The 18,465-nt window shown below is 35.3% G+C and overlaps 1 long non-coding RNA gene and 1 pseudogene across 1 annotated transcript in view; one reads left to right on the forward strand and one right to left on the reverse strand.

Annotated features, from left to right (window-relative positions):
* Nucleotides 1-854: 854 nt before the first annotated feature.
* On the forward strand, nt 855-1,386 carry LOC134761086 (small ribosomal subunit protein uS2B-like; annotated as a pseudogene).
* An 8,681-nt stretch (nt 1,387-10,067) lies between these two features.
* Nucleotides 10,068-18,465, reverse strand: part of LOC129056750 (uncharacterized) — a 73,347-nt gene continuing 64,949 nt past the window's right edge. The window contains exon 3 of the long non-coding RNA XR_008521376.2: nt 10,068-10,252. This is a non-coding gene — a long non-coding RNA (uncharacterized LOC129056750). The remainder of the gene's footprint in view (nt 10,253-18,465) is intronic.

An 18,465-nucleotide genomic window follows, 5' to 3' on the forward strand; every position in this document is an offset into this window, starting at 1 on the left:
CTATGAGCCTAAAGTTTCTTTCTTATCTATATAAATATTACCTAAATCTCCATTTTTCTCTGCCTTAGCATTCTTAGACATAGTGCCACTGTCACATAGAACAAAACACTTTAAGTTTTCCTGCAGATAACATGAATCTCAAATATCAGCAGAGTATCATCTTTATTGTGATGTGTTACAGTCAAAGAAAAATATAAACTTTGTATCCTCAGTGGGATTTTCTTTCTGAAAAACACTGAAAGTCTATTATAAAGTGTGTCATAAAAATCTCTCCCTCAGCCCTAGATTAGTCCATAACTACCTAGTGATCCAACACGAAGTATGATGTTATTACAGAAAACTCACATCCTCTTGCAAAAGAAGAAATCTCAGTAAGACCTAAAGAAATAATAGAGGTCTTATTTCACATTTGTTCTTTTCTAGAAGAAGATGAGGGCCATCTCAGACTCATTCAGGTTCTCAAATATAAACCAATCTCTCAAAGAATTTCCAACACTTCTGAGTGCAATATAACTTACCTGTGTCACACACACACTTCAATATTATATATTTTTAGGACCTCTCCATAAAAGAACTCATCCTGATGCCTTTTTACCATGTTAATATTCAATATTGTTAACTCAGAAGTATTTGGTTTTATAGTAAAGTCTTGTCTGATTAATAAGGTAATTATTTACTTTTATATACTTAAAAATATTCTGACTTCTTTACTATCTTTAAAGGTCGGATAAAAATGCTGGAAATTTGAAAATGTGGGTGGATATAATAAAGCACGTTTAGCTTTCTGCACTATCCAGCCAGGAGTCCACGTGTTGCTCTGGGTTCCCATGGTAACTTAAATGGAAACTTTCACAATGTCGGGAGTCCTTGATGTCCTGCAAATGAAGGAGGAGGATGCCCTCTAGTTCCTTGTAGCTGGAACCTGCTAGGTGGCACCAACCCTTCCAAATGGAACAGTACATCTATAAAAGGAAAACTGATGGCATCTACATCCTAAATCTGAAGAGGACCTGGGAGAAGCTTCTGCTGACAGCTTATGCCATTGTTGCCCTTGAAAACCCTGCTGATGTCAATGTCAGGTCGTCCAGGAATCCTGGCCAGTGGGCTGTGCTGAAGTTCGCTGCTGCCACTGGAGCTACTCCTATTGCTGGTCACTTCACTACTGAAATCCTCACTAACCAGATCCAGGCAGCCTTCTGGAAGCCACGTCTTCTGGTTACTGATCTCAGGGCTGACCACCAGCCTCTCACAGAAGCATCTTGTGTTAACCTGACTATCATTACTCTATGAAGCACATATTCTTCTCTGTGCTGTGTGGACATTTTCATCCCACGCAGCAAAAATGTAGCTCACTTAGTGGTTTTGATGTGGTGGATGCTGATATGAGTTGGCAGTGTCCCCACCCAAATTTCATGTTGAATTGTAGTTCCCATAATCCCCACATGTCATGGGAGGAACCCAGTGGGAGATAATTGAATCGGGGGGAGGTTTCCCACGTCCTGTTCTCCTGATAGTGAGTGGTGCTTTTTCCCCTTTTGCTCGACACTTCTCCTTGCTGCTGCCATGTGAATAAGGATGTGCTTCCTTCCCCTTCTGCCATGATTGTAAGTTTCCTGAGGCCTCCCCAGTCATGCCAAACAGTTACTTAAACCTCTTTCTTTATGAATTACCCAGTCTTGCGCATGTCTTTATTAGCACTGGGAGGAGCAGAGTTGCTTGAACATCTATGATAACTTGCCACAGCTCTAGTTAAGGGCAAATTCAGAATTCAAAGCCAGGAGGAGTCCAAGGCCAAAGGCCACATTTATGACCATTATAATTCTCCACTCCCAGGCAGTATGGACAGATATAGAAATTATCCATTGAAAGTTTATGGAGACAGAGAAATTTCATGAATTTTACAGTTTTTATTTTATTTAGTAACTAGCAGGATTTTGTTAAGATTAATAATTTGGGCTCCAGAGCCAACTTTCCTGGGTTCAAATACACTTATTAAAAATAAAAGGTTATACTGTACAGCTAGTGGTAATGTAAATTGACAAAACTTTCCTGAGTAAAATGTGATAAAATGCATCAAAAGCTTTAAACATGTTAAAAACATTGTCCCAGGAATTTTACTTATACAGTTTCATTTAAATAAAATTTCTATAATGTACACAATAATTAATTACAAATGCATTTAATTTCATTGTTTTGAAACAGCCTAAGTGTACAACAATAGGGGATTAATTAAATGAGTAATAGGAACTTCATATATCACAGGGGAATGCCTCCTTCCTCACCTTTGTTTTGCGGCATCCTCCGCAGTCTGCCTGGCTTCCTTTTCCACCACTTCCTCATTCCCAGAGCAGAGGACCACCAGCTTTACAGTGGTTGGTGGGTTACAGGTATTGGGTAGACATGATCAAAGTTTCTCTGCTTGGAGAAGTTGCTTCTTTTCTTCCTTCCTCTAGCCAGGGCCATTGCAGGGCAGGGATTTCCTGCTCCCTGGCTTTAAGCTTTCCCTGAAGTGGGCTCTTCTCACAGCTCAACAAACTTCCAAGGGATGCAGTGAGCAAGCCAATTTTTTATCTCATTGTAAGCTGTGCCTGCCAATTGTGCCTTAATTAGGAATAGGGTGATATTCTGGTTCTCCATTTGCTGTCTATTTTTCAATTGAATTAGGTAGAAAAGACAGGTGCTACTTACTGAGTGCTCTCAAAGACCCTCAAAAACACTGAGGAGAATATTATAGCCATTAAAACTGACATATGAAAAATAACATACTTATGGCTGGAAAAGGTCATGACATTTTAAAGCAAAAAAGCAGGTTACACAAAAATGTGTAATACACAGTTAAGAAAACTGGGGGGATAGCAATACATTGTGTTTATTTTTCTCTTGCTTATTCTGCATTCTCAATTTTTCTACAAATATTTGTGTTGTTAAAAATAAGAATAAAAATCTGTATTTAACAAAACAATACAATAAAGGAGGAGAGTTTATTTAACTTTATGAGTCTCAGTTTTCTCCTCCCCTAAAATCCAAAATAACCCTCTTTGGGCTTTTGCAAAGACTTCATTGACTGATCTATGAAAAAGGGCTTGCAATTGTGTGCGTCATAGGTAGTGATCTGTTTTAAACTTCTAGTCTCATTTTATAACTGTAATTTTGATACTTTCCCAATTTGGCCTAGTTATAGTGTAAAAACTATATATTCCTTTTCATTAATTTTAGTAGTCACTACCACTTTAGTATCAATTATCCAAGTGCAAAACAAAAACAAAAAATCTTTATTCAATTGCCTGCTGCCAATATTGGTGAGATATTTGACCTCTAGGCTCAAGTATGATTTTGTTTCATAACAACAGTATTCAAAAATGTTCAAGATGTAGCTGGCATTATAAAATTTTAGATGATTTTCTTCCATAAGCCAAAGGTAAATTAAGATTTCTTTCCTCTTCATAAAGGAAAAAACCTATTTTCAGAGTTAATATGACAGTGGCTATGGCTATAGCTTTCTTTTACTTCAAAAAAAAAGTAGAGAATGGTATGGTGTATTTGGTATAAATAAAGGAAACATGAGGATGAGACAGAAAACATGTTCAAGAAGAAGTAATCTTCTCCCCTTTGACAGCCAAAACACAGGTACATTTTTAGCCCCATTTGGTTTCTAAGACAGTTCTTTTTAAACAAAGAAAAAAAAATCATGTTTTGCACCCTCAGTCTCTTCAATGCATGGTAAATTAGTAGCAAAGTAATGATGAATGTGTAAATTAATCAAAAGCAAAACTATAGTTTTTACACGTTTCTTAGTGAATTAATGATTTCCCTTTATTACAGTAAATGTGTCAAGACCATAAAATGTGAACAAAAATTTAAAGTGTAAGATTAAATGCTGTTGAAACTTTGCCTGGCCCTTATTAATGCAACACTGTGCTTAAGCAGAAACCTGGAATAGAAATAGAAATTATAAGAAAGTGTTACAGCCAGAAATTTTCCAGTAAAGGCCTAAGAAAAAAAATGAAGTAAATGATAATAGCTTTAAAAGATAAGTCAGGGGAAGAGCCATCACAATTCAATTTTAAACAAGGCCAGGGGCAGAAAATGGTACCTATAAAGAATCAAATGTAACTGAGAAAAATAATCTTGTAATAAGTCAAAGAGCGGTTTTGAAGGAGAAGATTCAATAATCCAGTTGTTAGCTCTTAGCAGGAATCCATTAAAGGAGACATGCACTAAACTCTCTGCTTGAGCAAAAGTTATATTTCTTAAGGTAGAAAAGTTAGAAACAGTGCAAATGATTTCACTAAATGAACTGATCACATTGGTCAAACAAGAACGTTTTGGAAAACTATACGTACTTCTTCAAAATGGAAAAGGGGAGTAGGGCTATTCAGGGAACCAATGACTCAAAAATTCCTATGGAAAATAAGTGTGCTTAATTTTATTTTTTAAATGTATTTTTAGTCCCAGTATGAGCAAGGCTCTACAACAGATTCTGCAGAATATAAAAGTAGAAAACAACTGGTGCCTCTTGTTGAAGAGTCCATTGCCTAGTACAAGGTGTGAAGATGCCTGGAAGAGGGAGGAATCAGCTCTACCTAGAAGTTACAAAACTTTTCCTAGCTAAGCGTGTGGGATAAGAAGACAAGTTTTAGGTAGAAGGGTTTCCAGGCTGAGAGTCTAACATAGGCAAGACATGGAGTCATGTTCTAGGCAGGCGGATTATATATTCCTGATTAACCTGGAATATAAGAAGTCATTGAGAAAGTGATTGAAAATATAACAGGCCAGAAATGCAGGTGAGGGTTAGGTAATTAAAAACTTTGATGTCATGCTAAGAAATTTCTACTTAAACCTACACTAGTTGCAATCCACTTATGCAGGGAAATGGAATATGTTCAGCATCATGGTTTAAAAAAGGTTACTCTGATACCAGTGAAAAGTGAGACAGCCTATTGTAATGTTGAAAAGCTCATGCTTTAGAGAGAGGCAGGTCTGGATCCAAATCATAGCCTTAATTTAAACCTTTAAGCCCTAAGCAGCCTTCAGTATTTTCATACTTAAAAATTGGATAATAGTATCTATGCTTGGAGTAGTGGGGGTAAGGGAGAGGGTATGAGTGTTAAGAGACTAATGAGACAGAAAGTTAACAAGGATATCCAGGAATTGAACTCAGCTCTGAACCAAGCAGGCCTAATATACATCTACAGAACTCTCCACCCCAAATCAACAGAATATACATTCTTCTTAGCACCACATCACACTTATTCCAAAATTGACCACATAGTTGGAAGTAAAACATTCCTCAGCAAATGTAAAAGAACAGAAATTATAACAAACTTGTCTCTCAGACCACAGTGCAATCAAACTAGAACTCAGGATTAAGAAACTCACTCAAAACCACTCAACTACATGGAAACTGAACAACCTGCTCCTGAATGACTACTGGGTACATAACGAAATGAAGGCAGAAATAAAGATGTTCTTTGAAACCGATGAGAACAAAGACACAACATACTAGAATCTCTGGGACACATTTAAAGCAGTGTGTAGAGGGAAATGTATAGCACTAAATGCCCACAAGAGAAAGCAGGAAAGATCTAAAATTGACACCCTAACATCAGAGTTAAAAGAACTAGAGAAGCAAGAGCAAACACATTCAAAAGCTAGCAGAAGGCAAGAAATAACTAAGAGCAGAATGGAAGGAGATAGGACACAAAAAACCCTTCAAAAAATCAATGAATCCAGGAGCTGGTTTTTTGAAAAGATCAACAAAATTGATAGACCACTAGCAAGACTAATAAAGAAGAAAAGAGAGAAGAATCAAATAGACGCAATAAAAGATGATAAAGGGGATATCACCACCGATCCTGCAGAAATACAAACTACCATCAGAGAATACCATAAACACCTCTATGCAAATAAACTAGAAAATCTAGAAGAAACGGATACATTCCTGGAAACATACATCCTCCCAAGACTAAACCAGGAAGAAGTTGAATCCCTGAATAGACCTATAACAGGCTCTGAAATTGAGGCAATAATTAATAGCCTACCAACCAAAAAAAGTCCAGGACCAGAAGGATTCACAGCTGAATTCTACCAGAGGTACAAGGAGGAGCTGTTACCATTCCTTCTGAAACTGTTCCAATCAATAGAAAGAGAGGGAATCCTCCCTGACTCATTTTATGAGGCCAGCATCATCCTGATACCAAAGCCTGGCAGAGACACAACAAAAAAAGGAATTTTAGACCAATATCCCTGATGAACATCGATGCAAAAATCCTCAGTAAAATACTGGCAAACCGAATCCAGCAGCATATCAAAAAGCTTATCCACCATGATCAAGTGGGCTTCATCCCTGGGATGCAAGGCTGGTTCAACATATGCAAATCAATAAACGTAATCCAGCATATAAACAGAACCAAAGACAAAAACCACATGATTATCTCAATCGATGTAGAAAAGGCCTTTGACAAAATTCAACAACCTTCATGCTAAAAACTCTCAATAAATTGAGTATTGATGGGACGTAACTCAAAATAGTAAGAGCTATTTATGACAAACTCACAGCCAATATCATACTGAATGGGCAAAAACTGGAAGCAATCCCGATGAAAACTGGCACAAGACAGGGATGCCCTCTCTCACCACTCCTATTCTACATAGTGTTGGAAGTTCTGGCCAGGGCAATCAGGCAGGAGAAAGAAATAAAGGGCATTCAATTAGGAAAAGAGGAAGTCAAATTGTCTCTGTTTGCAGATGACATGATTGTATATTTAGAAAACCACATCGTCTCAGCCCAAAATCTCCTTAAGCTGATAAGCAACTTCAGCAAAGTCTCAGGATACAAAATCAATGTGCAAAAATCACAAGTATTTTTATACACCAATAACAGACAAACTGAGAGACAAAGCATGAGTGAACTCCCATTCACAATTGCTTCAAAGAGAATAAAATACCTAGGAATCCAACTTACAAGGGATGTGAAGGACTTCTTCAAGGAGAACTACAAACCACTGCTCAAGGAAATAAAAGAAGCCACAAACAAATGGAAGAACATTCCATGCTCATGGATAGGAAGAATCAATATCATGAAAATGGCCATACTGCCCAAGGTAATTTGTAGGTTCAATGCCATCCCCTTCAAGCTACCAATGACTTTCTTCACAGAATTGGAAAAAACTACTTTAAAGTTCATATGGAACCAAAAAAGAGCCCACATTGCCAAGACAATCCTAAGCCAAAAGAACAAAGCTGGAGGCATCACGCTACCTGACTTCAAACTATACTACAAGGCTATAGTAACCAAAACAGCATGGTACTGGTACCAAAACAGAGATATAGACCAATGTAACAGAACAGATCCCTCAGAAATAATACCACACATCTACAACCATCTGATCTTTGACAAACCTGACAAAAACAAGAAATGGGGAAAGGATTCCCTATTTAATAAATGGTGCTGGGAAAACTGGCTAGCCATATATAGAAAGCTGAAACTGGATCCCTTCCTTACACCTCATACAAAAATTAATTCAAGATGGATTAAAGACTTAAATGTTAGACCTAAAACCATAAAAACCCTAGAAGAAAACCTAGGCAATACCATTCAGGACATAGGCATGGGCAAGGACTTCATGTCTAAAACACCAAAAGCAATGGCAACAAAAGCCAAAATTGACAAATGGGATCTAATTAAACTAAAGAGCTTCTGCACAGCAAAAGAAACTACCATCAGAGTGAACAGGCAACCTACAGAATGGGAGAAAATTTTTGCAATCTACTCATCTGACAAAGGGCTAATATCCAGAATCTACAAAGAACTCAAACAAATTTACAAGAAAAAAACAAACAACCACATCAAAAAGTGTGTTAAGGATATAAACAGACACTTCTCAAAAGAAGACATTTATGCAGCCAACAGACATATGAAAAAATGCTCATCATCCCTGGCCATCAGAGAAATACGAATCAAAACCACAATAAGATACCATCTCACACCAGTTAGAATGGCGATCATTAAAAAGTCAGGAAACAAGAGGTGCTGAAGAGGATGTGGAGAAGTAGGAACACTTTTACACTGTTGGTGGGACTGTAAACTAGTTCAACCATTGTGGAAGACAGAGTGGCGATTCCTCAAGGATCTAGAACTAGAAATACCATTTGACCCAGCCACCCCATTACTGGGTATATACCCAAAGGATTATAAATCATACTGCTATAAAGGCACATGCACATGTATGTTTATTCACAATAGCAAAGCCTTGGAACCAACCCAAATGTCCATCAACGATAGACTGGATTAAGAAAATGTGGCACATATACACCATGGAATACTATGCAGCCATAAAAAAGGATTAGTTCATGTCCTTTGTAGAGACATGGATGAAGCTGGAAACCATCATTCTCAGCAAACTATCGCAAGGACAAAAAACCAAACACTGCATGTTCTCACTCATAGGTGGGAATTGAACAATGAGAACACTTGGACACAGGAAGGGGAACATCGCACACTGGGGTCTGTAGTGGGGTCAGAGGAGCGGGGAGGGAGAGCATTAGGAGAAATATCTAATGTAAATGACGAGTTAATGGGTGCAGCACAGCAACATGGTACATTTATACATATGTAACAAACCTGCACGTTGTGCACATGTACCCTAGAACTTAAAGTATAATAATAATAATAATAATAATAAGAGACTAATGAAAGGACTCAGGAATCAGAAATGGAGAAAGAGTAAACCTATTCAAGAAACTCAAAAGAAAATAAAATCCAGGACTTTCTGAGTGGTATGAGGTGGAAAAGGAGGGGAAAATGGAAGATGAAACTCAGCTTTCTGTTGTTGGGGATGGAGAAAGATGGTGTATCATTCTCTTGGCCACAGAGACTGGTAGCATTTGGAATCAGAAAGGTTAATGGAAGAGAAATTAGAACTTTCAAATCAAAATTTAACTATAAAATGTGACTATGTCTCTGGGAGAAGAGACATGTATTTCAGAGACATCATGTCTGTATTCTATATTCCATGTTTTTCCCCAAACATAAATATAGAGAAAAAAATGAAAAATCACATACAGAGATAATAAATGTGCATTTTAAAACATAGTGAATTGATGCTTGAAGGATTATGATAACTAAAAATGATTTATAAAGAAATTCAAAATCTGATTTACTTTTCAGTGTACTATTAATAATGCAATATTTCTCCATGCTTGATTTCACTGATATTTTTGACTTCTTTAAGATTCTGGAAAACATAAAACACGGTTATGAGTAATTATGTTTTTCAATTTGCTTATCTGTACACACAAATAATGGTTCTTTCAAGCATCTATAAACAATCCAGTCTCAAGTACAAATGGGTTTAAATGTAACATGTTAATTTGCCAAAATTCTACATTTTCCCAAGAAAATAACAGTTTTAGCATTTTTACTAGGTGGCTTTTTTATTTTTTTCACTGTACTTTAGAAGTCAGCCCTGTGCAATTTAATCTTCCAAAGAATCCTTCTGCTGATAAACTACAGAGAGTACATGTGGCTGATTTGACCCAAACCTTTCAGTTAATAAATATGAGACAGAATCTTATAAAAGGAAATGCAATCAGGATTTTCACAGAAGGTTTTTCCTGAAGGATAAAAATAATAATGGTGTTTGACTCACTTTTATACCTGGGAGCAGAAGATGTCCTTGCCAAATATCTTTTTGGAAGAGCTCTAGTTGGACAGACACTTCCAAAAGATAAGCAAAGCATGAAAGATATGAACATCGGACGAAACGAAAGGAAATGAAAGCATTTCCTAAAGCATTTAAAATGATGACATAAAAAAGTTTGTTTATATTTATCAAACATAAGTTAGGTGACTTTTTAAAAATGGAAAGATGAACTTCAGGATATTTATTACTAAGCTGGTCCAGACAGCTTGCATTCATTCATTTACTCGTTCATTCATTCATTTATTGTTTTAGTTACTACTTACGATGTGAGTCTAAAATAAGGACACGTCACCATAATATTTTCAAGCAAATATTCTCTAGTTTACTGTATGCATTATTTGGCCTACTAAAATTAGCTTGCAGTAACTCATCCAAACACAGCCTTACTAGCTCCATGATTGTTTAGTGGAGTAAGGATGGAACATGGGAGTATGATGTAAAATGGGCTATATCCTTGATACTTCATGAGCACCACTCTGGCACAGGCTTCTACCAGCAAGGGTATCCCAGTAGCAGCAGACAGGCATGAAGTTTTTCATGATGTGCATCTGAAAGTGATATCATGTGATATTGATAAGCAATGGCATTGGCATCTGGAATCTGTCTCACTGGGTTTGGCAGAAGGACCTAGAGACAGTATTAGATTTTTTTCCCAGAAGAGAAAATGGGGTTTTCCAATGATTAATTGAAAAAAAATATATATATATATACACAATAAAACAAAACAGGAGTGACCAGGTACACATCCTATGTTGGTAGAACAGGTGAAAGTGGTTTGGTGTATTTCAATTTTACCAAAACGGGAACAGGCAGACTATATTATTTTCTATTTTTTTCTACTTAATACATCATGAGCATCTTCCCATGTCTGTGTCTATTATGGTATGCTCATTTTTAAGGGCAAGGAACTTCTTTTTGGTCCAGGCTTCTTTTTCTTCTAAAGTTCAATATTATGCTGCCATTCCATCAAGGCTTTATGGAAGATAATTTCCATTAATTTGACCGGTCATTGTCTTGTCAGTTTCAGATAATTAAGGACTAGCCATTAGTTCCTGTACCTATTGTGTAATCTCTTTTGTTTCATCAGGTTTGTGAACTTGCAGTGCTTGCCAATCTACAGTTAGCTTAATTAAAATCAATGGAGTTGAAAGTTGGTGTGTTCTCTTTCTCTTTCTCTAAAGGATTCCATTTTCCAAAACATCATAAGCAAATAAATTGGCATGTGGAACTTTCTGCAGCCATATAATAGTCAAACACACTTAACCGTGTATATTTAGCTCCCAGCAAAATTGTCTAATTTTGCATTTGCTAGCTAGCCAGTAAACTCCAGGTTTCTAGCATCAGAGGGGGATGCTAACCCACAGATTTTACAGTTCAGAAGTATTATTAGTAAATACCCTCAACAAAAGGCTCAGAAAGTGAAATCAGTTCTAATGCTATAATCTTTCCTCAAGCTGAGATACAGTGTTCAATTCTCCAAATGTGAGGTAGCTGGCAAAGACATTGCTGTTGTTTTCTGGATTTAAGCTGGGAAGATAGTAACTGGAGCCTAGGAGAAGAATTTTCAACTATGAAGTGTTGTTAATATAAGACTTTCAAAAATACTAATCACAACATTTCTGTAATTTGTAACTAGCATCAATTGATATATTTTTGATTTTCTCTATAAAAACAAAGACTGAACTGGCCAGATTAGCAACTCAGAGTTATGCTGATCTTCCAGGCTGGAGGCCTTGCCCAAGATAACATCATGAACATTTTATACCTCCTACAGAACAACAGTGTACTTGCAATCTTCCAGACTCTGTGACTGAAATGCAGAAACAATAAAACAATAATTAGTAACTCTGATTTTGCCGCACGCCTGGCCAGCTCAAATTTCTTGATGGTTATAACCCTAAATATCTGCTTGAACTAATATATACTTTGTTATGCATATCTATTTAAAACATATTTCAATAAACATGCATAGTGAAATATATTATTGTCTGTAGTAAAAGGGAAATCCCAATATGTTAATGATGTAATGAACTGTAAAAATAATCAATATTGGTTTTTCTGCATGTTGACCAATGTATGAACCTATGTTTTATCTTCATTCTCATTCTTTCAGAATAAAAAGCAACATCTATTTAGTACATGCAAATAACTTGTGGGAGTTTTCAAGAATATACAAATCAAATTAATTTAGAAGCATATCAGACACCCTACCTATGCAAATGGTATTATTTTGTTAATCTAGTTCTAAACTATATGTTTAACATCATTATACTTCAGGATTATTTTGAATCCTTTTATTTATCAATAATAAAACTTTCTAAGATTTTAAATATAAAATACAAAGCTACCATTTTGAAGTTGTATTTCCTTTATTACATGATAATTAGTTACATAATTAAAACATGTGGGGTCAAAGGTCAGATATTACAATCCAAGGGTTATCACAAAGGATATTGTATTTTTTGCACCAAATATGTATATTAACAGCAATGGCTGTTACACAGAACATTAAGCTAAAAGAGTCAAATGGAAACTGGAATAACATTTGTTGCAAATAATAGGTATAGTGAAATTTCAAGATGATTCTGAAAATATTTTATTTATCTGAACTTATGATAACATATCTTAGTGAATAACTGAGAGTGCACTCAAGGAAGTAAATAGCTCTATTAAAACAGTAACCTGATGATGAAGACTCAACAAATGAAGACAGTGATATCTGTGGATGCCTTTCAGACACTGTGTTATTCTTTGGTGGTGACTCCATTATTCTTTATGAATAATACAATTAGTGCAATTTTGAGTCCTTCCATCCCTGCCAATTATGCTAACACTGGAAAGTTTTCTGTTTAACACAAAAATACTAAGAACTCATTTGAGAGTATCTTCACTGAGTGGTTTATCAAGCACTGGAATAGCTCCAGAAGTAGGAGCTAAATACTTCCCAAGAGAATTCAGTCCACTCTAATATCACTTCGGTGTTAGAAAAAATACCCTTGCACTGACTTGAAAATTATATCCATAGATCTTTTATCCATAACACCTGGGGTCACAGAGAAAAAATATTTTTCTTATTCTTAATTGATCTACAAATAGAAGTGTGCTCAAAATAGTAGCAACAATGTATTTCATTACATATGCTTTTATATATAATATATATATAAATTTCATATATATTACATATATACATTTTATTACATATGTGATTATGTAATAAAATATATTGATGCTACTATTGTTATTTTATGAGTGCTTATATGTAAACACTTATATATGCTTATATATTAGTGAATGATAGCAATGATAAAAGTGACAAGGAGGGAAGAATTATGATTATTTTATTATTTTAAGGTACTCACACACTACCTGTGAAGTGGTATAATGTTGTTTGAACATGGATTTTAATTAGTTATAAATGTATCTTGGAAACTCTAGTGCAACCACTGAGAAATGTAAAAAAGAAGCATAACTGATATGCTAATAGTAAGAGAGAGAAAATGGAATCATACAAAATGCTCAATTAAAGCCATGAAAGGCAGTAAAATAGTGGAAGACAAACTAAGAACAAAGAAAAAGGAAACAAATATAAAACTAACAAATATGATAGGTATTAATTCAACTATATCATTAGTTACTTTAAACATCAATGTTCTAAATGTATCAGTTAAAAGGCAAAGATTGTAAAAATGGATTTAAAAAAACATTCCCAATTGTATGTTGCCTGCAAGAAACATGCATTAACTATAAGAGCACATACTGAAAGATACACTATGCTGATGCTAATTTTTAAAATGGGAATAGCTATATTAATTTTAAACAGACTAGACTTCAGAGCAAAGAAAGTTATCAGGGCTAAAGATGGGTATTACATAATGATAAAGGGGTCAGTTCCTTATAAAGACATGACAATCCTTAATGTATAGATGTCTAACAATGGAGCATCAAAAAACATGAGGTAACATCTAATAGAACTGTGGAGAAAAACATGAGTCCACTATCATAGTTGGTGACTTCAACACCCCTCTATCAAAAATGGACATATCAAGCAGACAGAAAAAAAGAGTAAACACAGCACTGTGAATTAACTGGATATAATTGACATCTATTGACTGTTTTATGATTAAACAACACACTATTAAAGAAGACATGGATTAAAGAAATCTCAACAACAACAAAATAAGTATTTTGAACTAAATGAAAATGAAAATGCAACTTACAAAGTTTGTGGGATGTGTTGAAAGCAGTGCTTAGAGAGAAATTTATAGCATTGAATACATTTATTAGAAAAGAAATATTTAAAATTAATCACCTTATCTATAACAAACTCACAGCCAACATTATACTTAATAGGGAAAAGTTGAAAGCATTCCCCGTGAGAACTGGAATAAGACAAAGATGCCCACTTTCACCACTTGTATTCAACATAGTACTGGAAGACCTAGCCAGAGCAATCAGACAAAAGAAATAAATAAAGGGCATCCAAATCAGTAAAAAGGAAGTCAAAGTGTTCTTGTTTGCTGATGATATGATCTTATTATACCTAGAAAACCTTAAAGACTCATCCAAAATGCTTCTAAAACTGGTAAATGAATTCAGTAAAGTTTCAGGATACAAAATTAATGTATGCAAATCAGTAGCGCTGATATACACCAACAGCAACCAAGCTGAGAATCAAATCAAGAACTCAACCCCTTTAAAAATAGCTGCAAAATGCCACAAAAATATAATAACAAAAAAATTTAGTAATATACTTAACCAAGAAAGTGATAGACCTCTATAAGGAAAACTGCAAAACACTGCTGACAGAAATCATAGACAACACAAACAAATGGAAATACATACCATGCTCATGGATGGGTAGAATCAATATTGTGAAAATGACCATACTGCCAAAAGCAATCCACAAATTTAATGCAGTTCCCATCAAAATACCACCATCATTCTTCACAGAATTAGAAAAAATAATCCTAAAATTCATATGGAACCAAAAAAAGCCCACAGGGCCAAAGCAAGACTAAGGAAAAAGAACAAATCTGGAGACATTACATTACCTAATTTCAAACTATACTATCAGGCCATAGTCACCAAAATGGCATGGTACTGGTATAAAAACAGGCATATAGACCAATGGAACAGAATAGAGAATCCAGAAATAAACCCAAATACTTACAGTCAACTGATCTTTGACAAAGCAAACAAAAACATAAAATAGGGAAAGGAACCCTATTCAACAAATAGTTGCTGGGATAATTGGCAAGCCACATGTAGAAGAATGAAACTGAATCCTCACCTCTCACCTTATAAAAAAATCAAATTAACATGGATCAAAGATTTAAATCTAAGACTTGAAACCATAAAAATTCTAGAAGATAACATTGGAAAAACCCTTCTAGACATTGGCTTAAGCAAAGACTTCATGACCAAGAACCCAAAAGAAAACACAACAAAAACAAAGATGAATAGATGGGAATTGATTAAACTAAAAAGCTTCTGCACAGCAGAAGACATGATCAGCAGAGTAAACAGGCAACCCACAGAGTGGGAGAAAATATTCACAACCTGCACATCAGTCAAAGGACTAATATTCAGAATCTACAAGGAACTCAAGTAAATCAGCAAGAAAAAAACCAAACAATTGCATCAAAAAATGGGCTAAGGACATGAACAGATAATTCTCAAAAGAAGATATACAAATGGTCAACAAACACATGAAAAATGCTCAACATCACCGATTATCAGGGAAATGCAAATCAGAATCACAATGTGATACCACCTCACTTCTGCAAGAATTGTCATAATCAAAAAATCAAAAAAAATAGATATTGGCATGGATCTGATGAAAAGGGAACACTTTTACACTGTTAGTGGGGATGTAAACTAGTACAATCACCATGGGAAACTGTGTAGAGATTCCTTAAAGAATTAAAAGTAGATCATTTGATTCAGTAATCCTACTCCTGGGTATCTACCCATAGGTAAATAAGTCATTATTCAAAAAAGATACTTGTACACAGATGTTTATAGCAGCACAATTCACAATTGCAAACATATGGAAACAGCCCAAATGCCATCAATCAACAGTGGATAAAGAAAATGGGATATAGATATATGTGTGTATATATATAAAATAAATATATATATATAAAATGAAATACCACTCAGCCATACAAAGGAACAAAATAATGACATTTGAGCAACCTTGGAATTGGATACCATTATTCTAAGTGAAGCACCTCAGGAATGGAAAACCAAACATCATATGTTCTCACTCATAAGTGGGAGCTAAGCTATGATGATGCAAAGGCATAAGAATGATATAATAGACTTTGGGGATTTTGGGGGAAAGGGTGGGAGGAGGTTGAGGGATAAAACACTACATAGATATTAGGTACAGTGTACACTGCTTGGGTGATGGGTTCACCAAAATCTCAGAAATCGCCAATAAAGAATTTATTCATGTAGCCAAACACCACCTGTTTCCCAAAAACTTATTAAAATTAAAAAAAATAATCACCTTAGAAAACTAGAACAAAAGCAAATTAAATCCAAAGTAAGCATAGGAAAATAAATTAAAATTAGAGTAGAAATAAATGAAATAAAAATGAGAAATCAATAGAGAAATCAACAAAACCAGAAGATGATTTTTTGAAAAGTTCAATTAAAAAAAAGCCTCTGGCCAGGTTAACTAAGAAATCAGATAGTCAACATTATTCACACAAATGAAAATAACTTAAAATGGTATATTTAAAATATAACTGTGGTGTACAAAGGCATTGCAGTATACAAATATATTGCAGGTAAAAATCACAATATTTAAAATATTTACCAAAGCCTACTTGACTGTGTAGACACTGCCTCACTTCAGCAAGTTTTTTAAAATAATGACTATACTAAATTATCTGCCTGAATTCAAACCTATTCTTTTTCTTTAGGTGAAATTTTTAATTCAAATTTCTGAAATCCAATAATGTCACCTAGGCCAATAATAGATCAATCATGGTGCCTGTCAGGTTCTTTCTGAGCCCTGTTAGCAGCTCATTTAAGTGTAATCCATTAATACACACTGCCTTGACACCTCCAATATATTTTTTGTTAGATTAGTTTTCCCATGCATTGGGTCCATTATCAATCCTTAATAATGAGAAAAACATGAAATTTAAAATTTAAATTTATCTTTCAAACATTGGAAGAGGAAAGGATGGTTTTAATTCTCCAGGTCGTTAAGTGAGTAATGAAGCAAGTTTTACATTCTGACCGTGAGACATATTAGCTGTTCATTTGAAAAGGAAACATTTAGTTTCCAATCTTAGGGGACCTCACTGCAAACTTTTATTTACAAAGCTAGCTGTACATGTCTATTATTGTGCATCATTTTTGAGCTTTTGCATTATATTTTGCATCACCACAGTTAAGGGTAAAATAACAGGACTATGGCATCTGTGTTTCGATTTAGATAGACAAATGGGGAAACAGTGCAGAGAAAAGCCAACTAAAGAAATTTTAATTGTTCCTTGTATAAAGCCCTAGTTTACAGAAAGGTTGAACCAATTCATTTCTGCAGCATACATATCTAAATTTGTGACCATGTAGCATATGAAACAAATATGGTATCCCTATTAATCACTGAGTTGTCAATATGAACATAAAGATTGGTGCGAATTCAGTGTCCTGCACAAAAGTCTTCAGTTAAAACAGAAGAGATATTATGGTGGTGGATTCCCCAGGATGTTCAACAAACAGAGAAGAGGCCAAAGCATGTTGTCTCAATCTTTCTTCTTGTTTTAGTCCATTCTCACACTGCTAAACGATACTACCCAAGACTGGATAATTTATAAAGAAAAGAGGTTTAATTGACTCACAGTTCCACATGGCTGGGGAGGCCTCAGGAAACTTACAATCGTGGCAGAAGGAGAAGCAAGCACATCTTATATGGTGGCAGGTGAGGGAACATGAGCAAAAGCAGGGAAAACTGCCTTATAAAGCCATCAGATCTCATGATAATTCACTCACTATCACGAGAACAGCACAGGGGCAACCACCTCTACGATCCAATCATCTCCCATCAGATTCCTCCACCTACACACGAGGATTACCGGTATTACAATTCAAGAGGAGGTTTGGGTGGGGACACAGCCAAAAAGTATCACTTTTTATTTACTACAATTTTATATCATCCCTAGCAAATTGTTCCAAATTCTTGCCCATCCTCCATCAATGTCTAAAGTTGCACTTGTAATTGAGAATACTTGCTAAGGTTTTACTTGTACTTGCATATAGAATGGACTCAAGATATGAACGCTGTTTGTCACGATTTCATAAATGAAGACAAAACAGGTATTAAATATTCACCCTGTTTTCTGGATGCTCAGTTTCATAATAAATGCCTGCCTTGGTTCATGCATCAGTACTGTTTCCACTTGGCTTCCTTGGACATCACTTTCTCTTAACTTTTCTCTTACCTCTCTGGCCCTTTTCTCTTGAACACTCTTGATAATCCTACCTTATCTCCCTGCCCTCTTAAAATGTAAGTGCCCCAAGCTCTTGGTATTTCTCTTCCCCTTTTGTGCTTTAGTAACTTAGCATTTTCTAGAGGCTGGCAGCATCCACATATATCTCCAGATAAGACCTCTGCTAGAAAAGCTAGACTCATACATATTTACCTCTTTGCTTTCTCCATTTGGATGTTGAATAATCATGTAGAAAATAACAAGTCCAAAACTCAGGTCCTGATTTTTCACCTTCAAATCAGCATCTCTCATAT

Source organism: Pongo abelii, chromosome 2, assembly GCF_028885655.2.
Source record: "Pongo abelii isolate AG06213 chromosome 2, NHGRI_mPonAbe1-v2.0_pri, whole genome shotgun sequence".
In the NCBI taxonomy this organism is placed as follows: Eukaryota; Metazoa; Chordata; class Mammalia; order Primates; family Hominidae; genus Pongo; species Pongo abelii.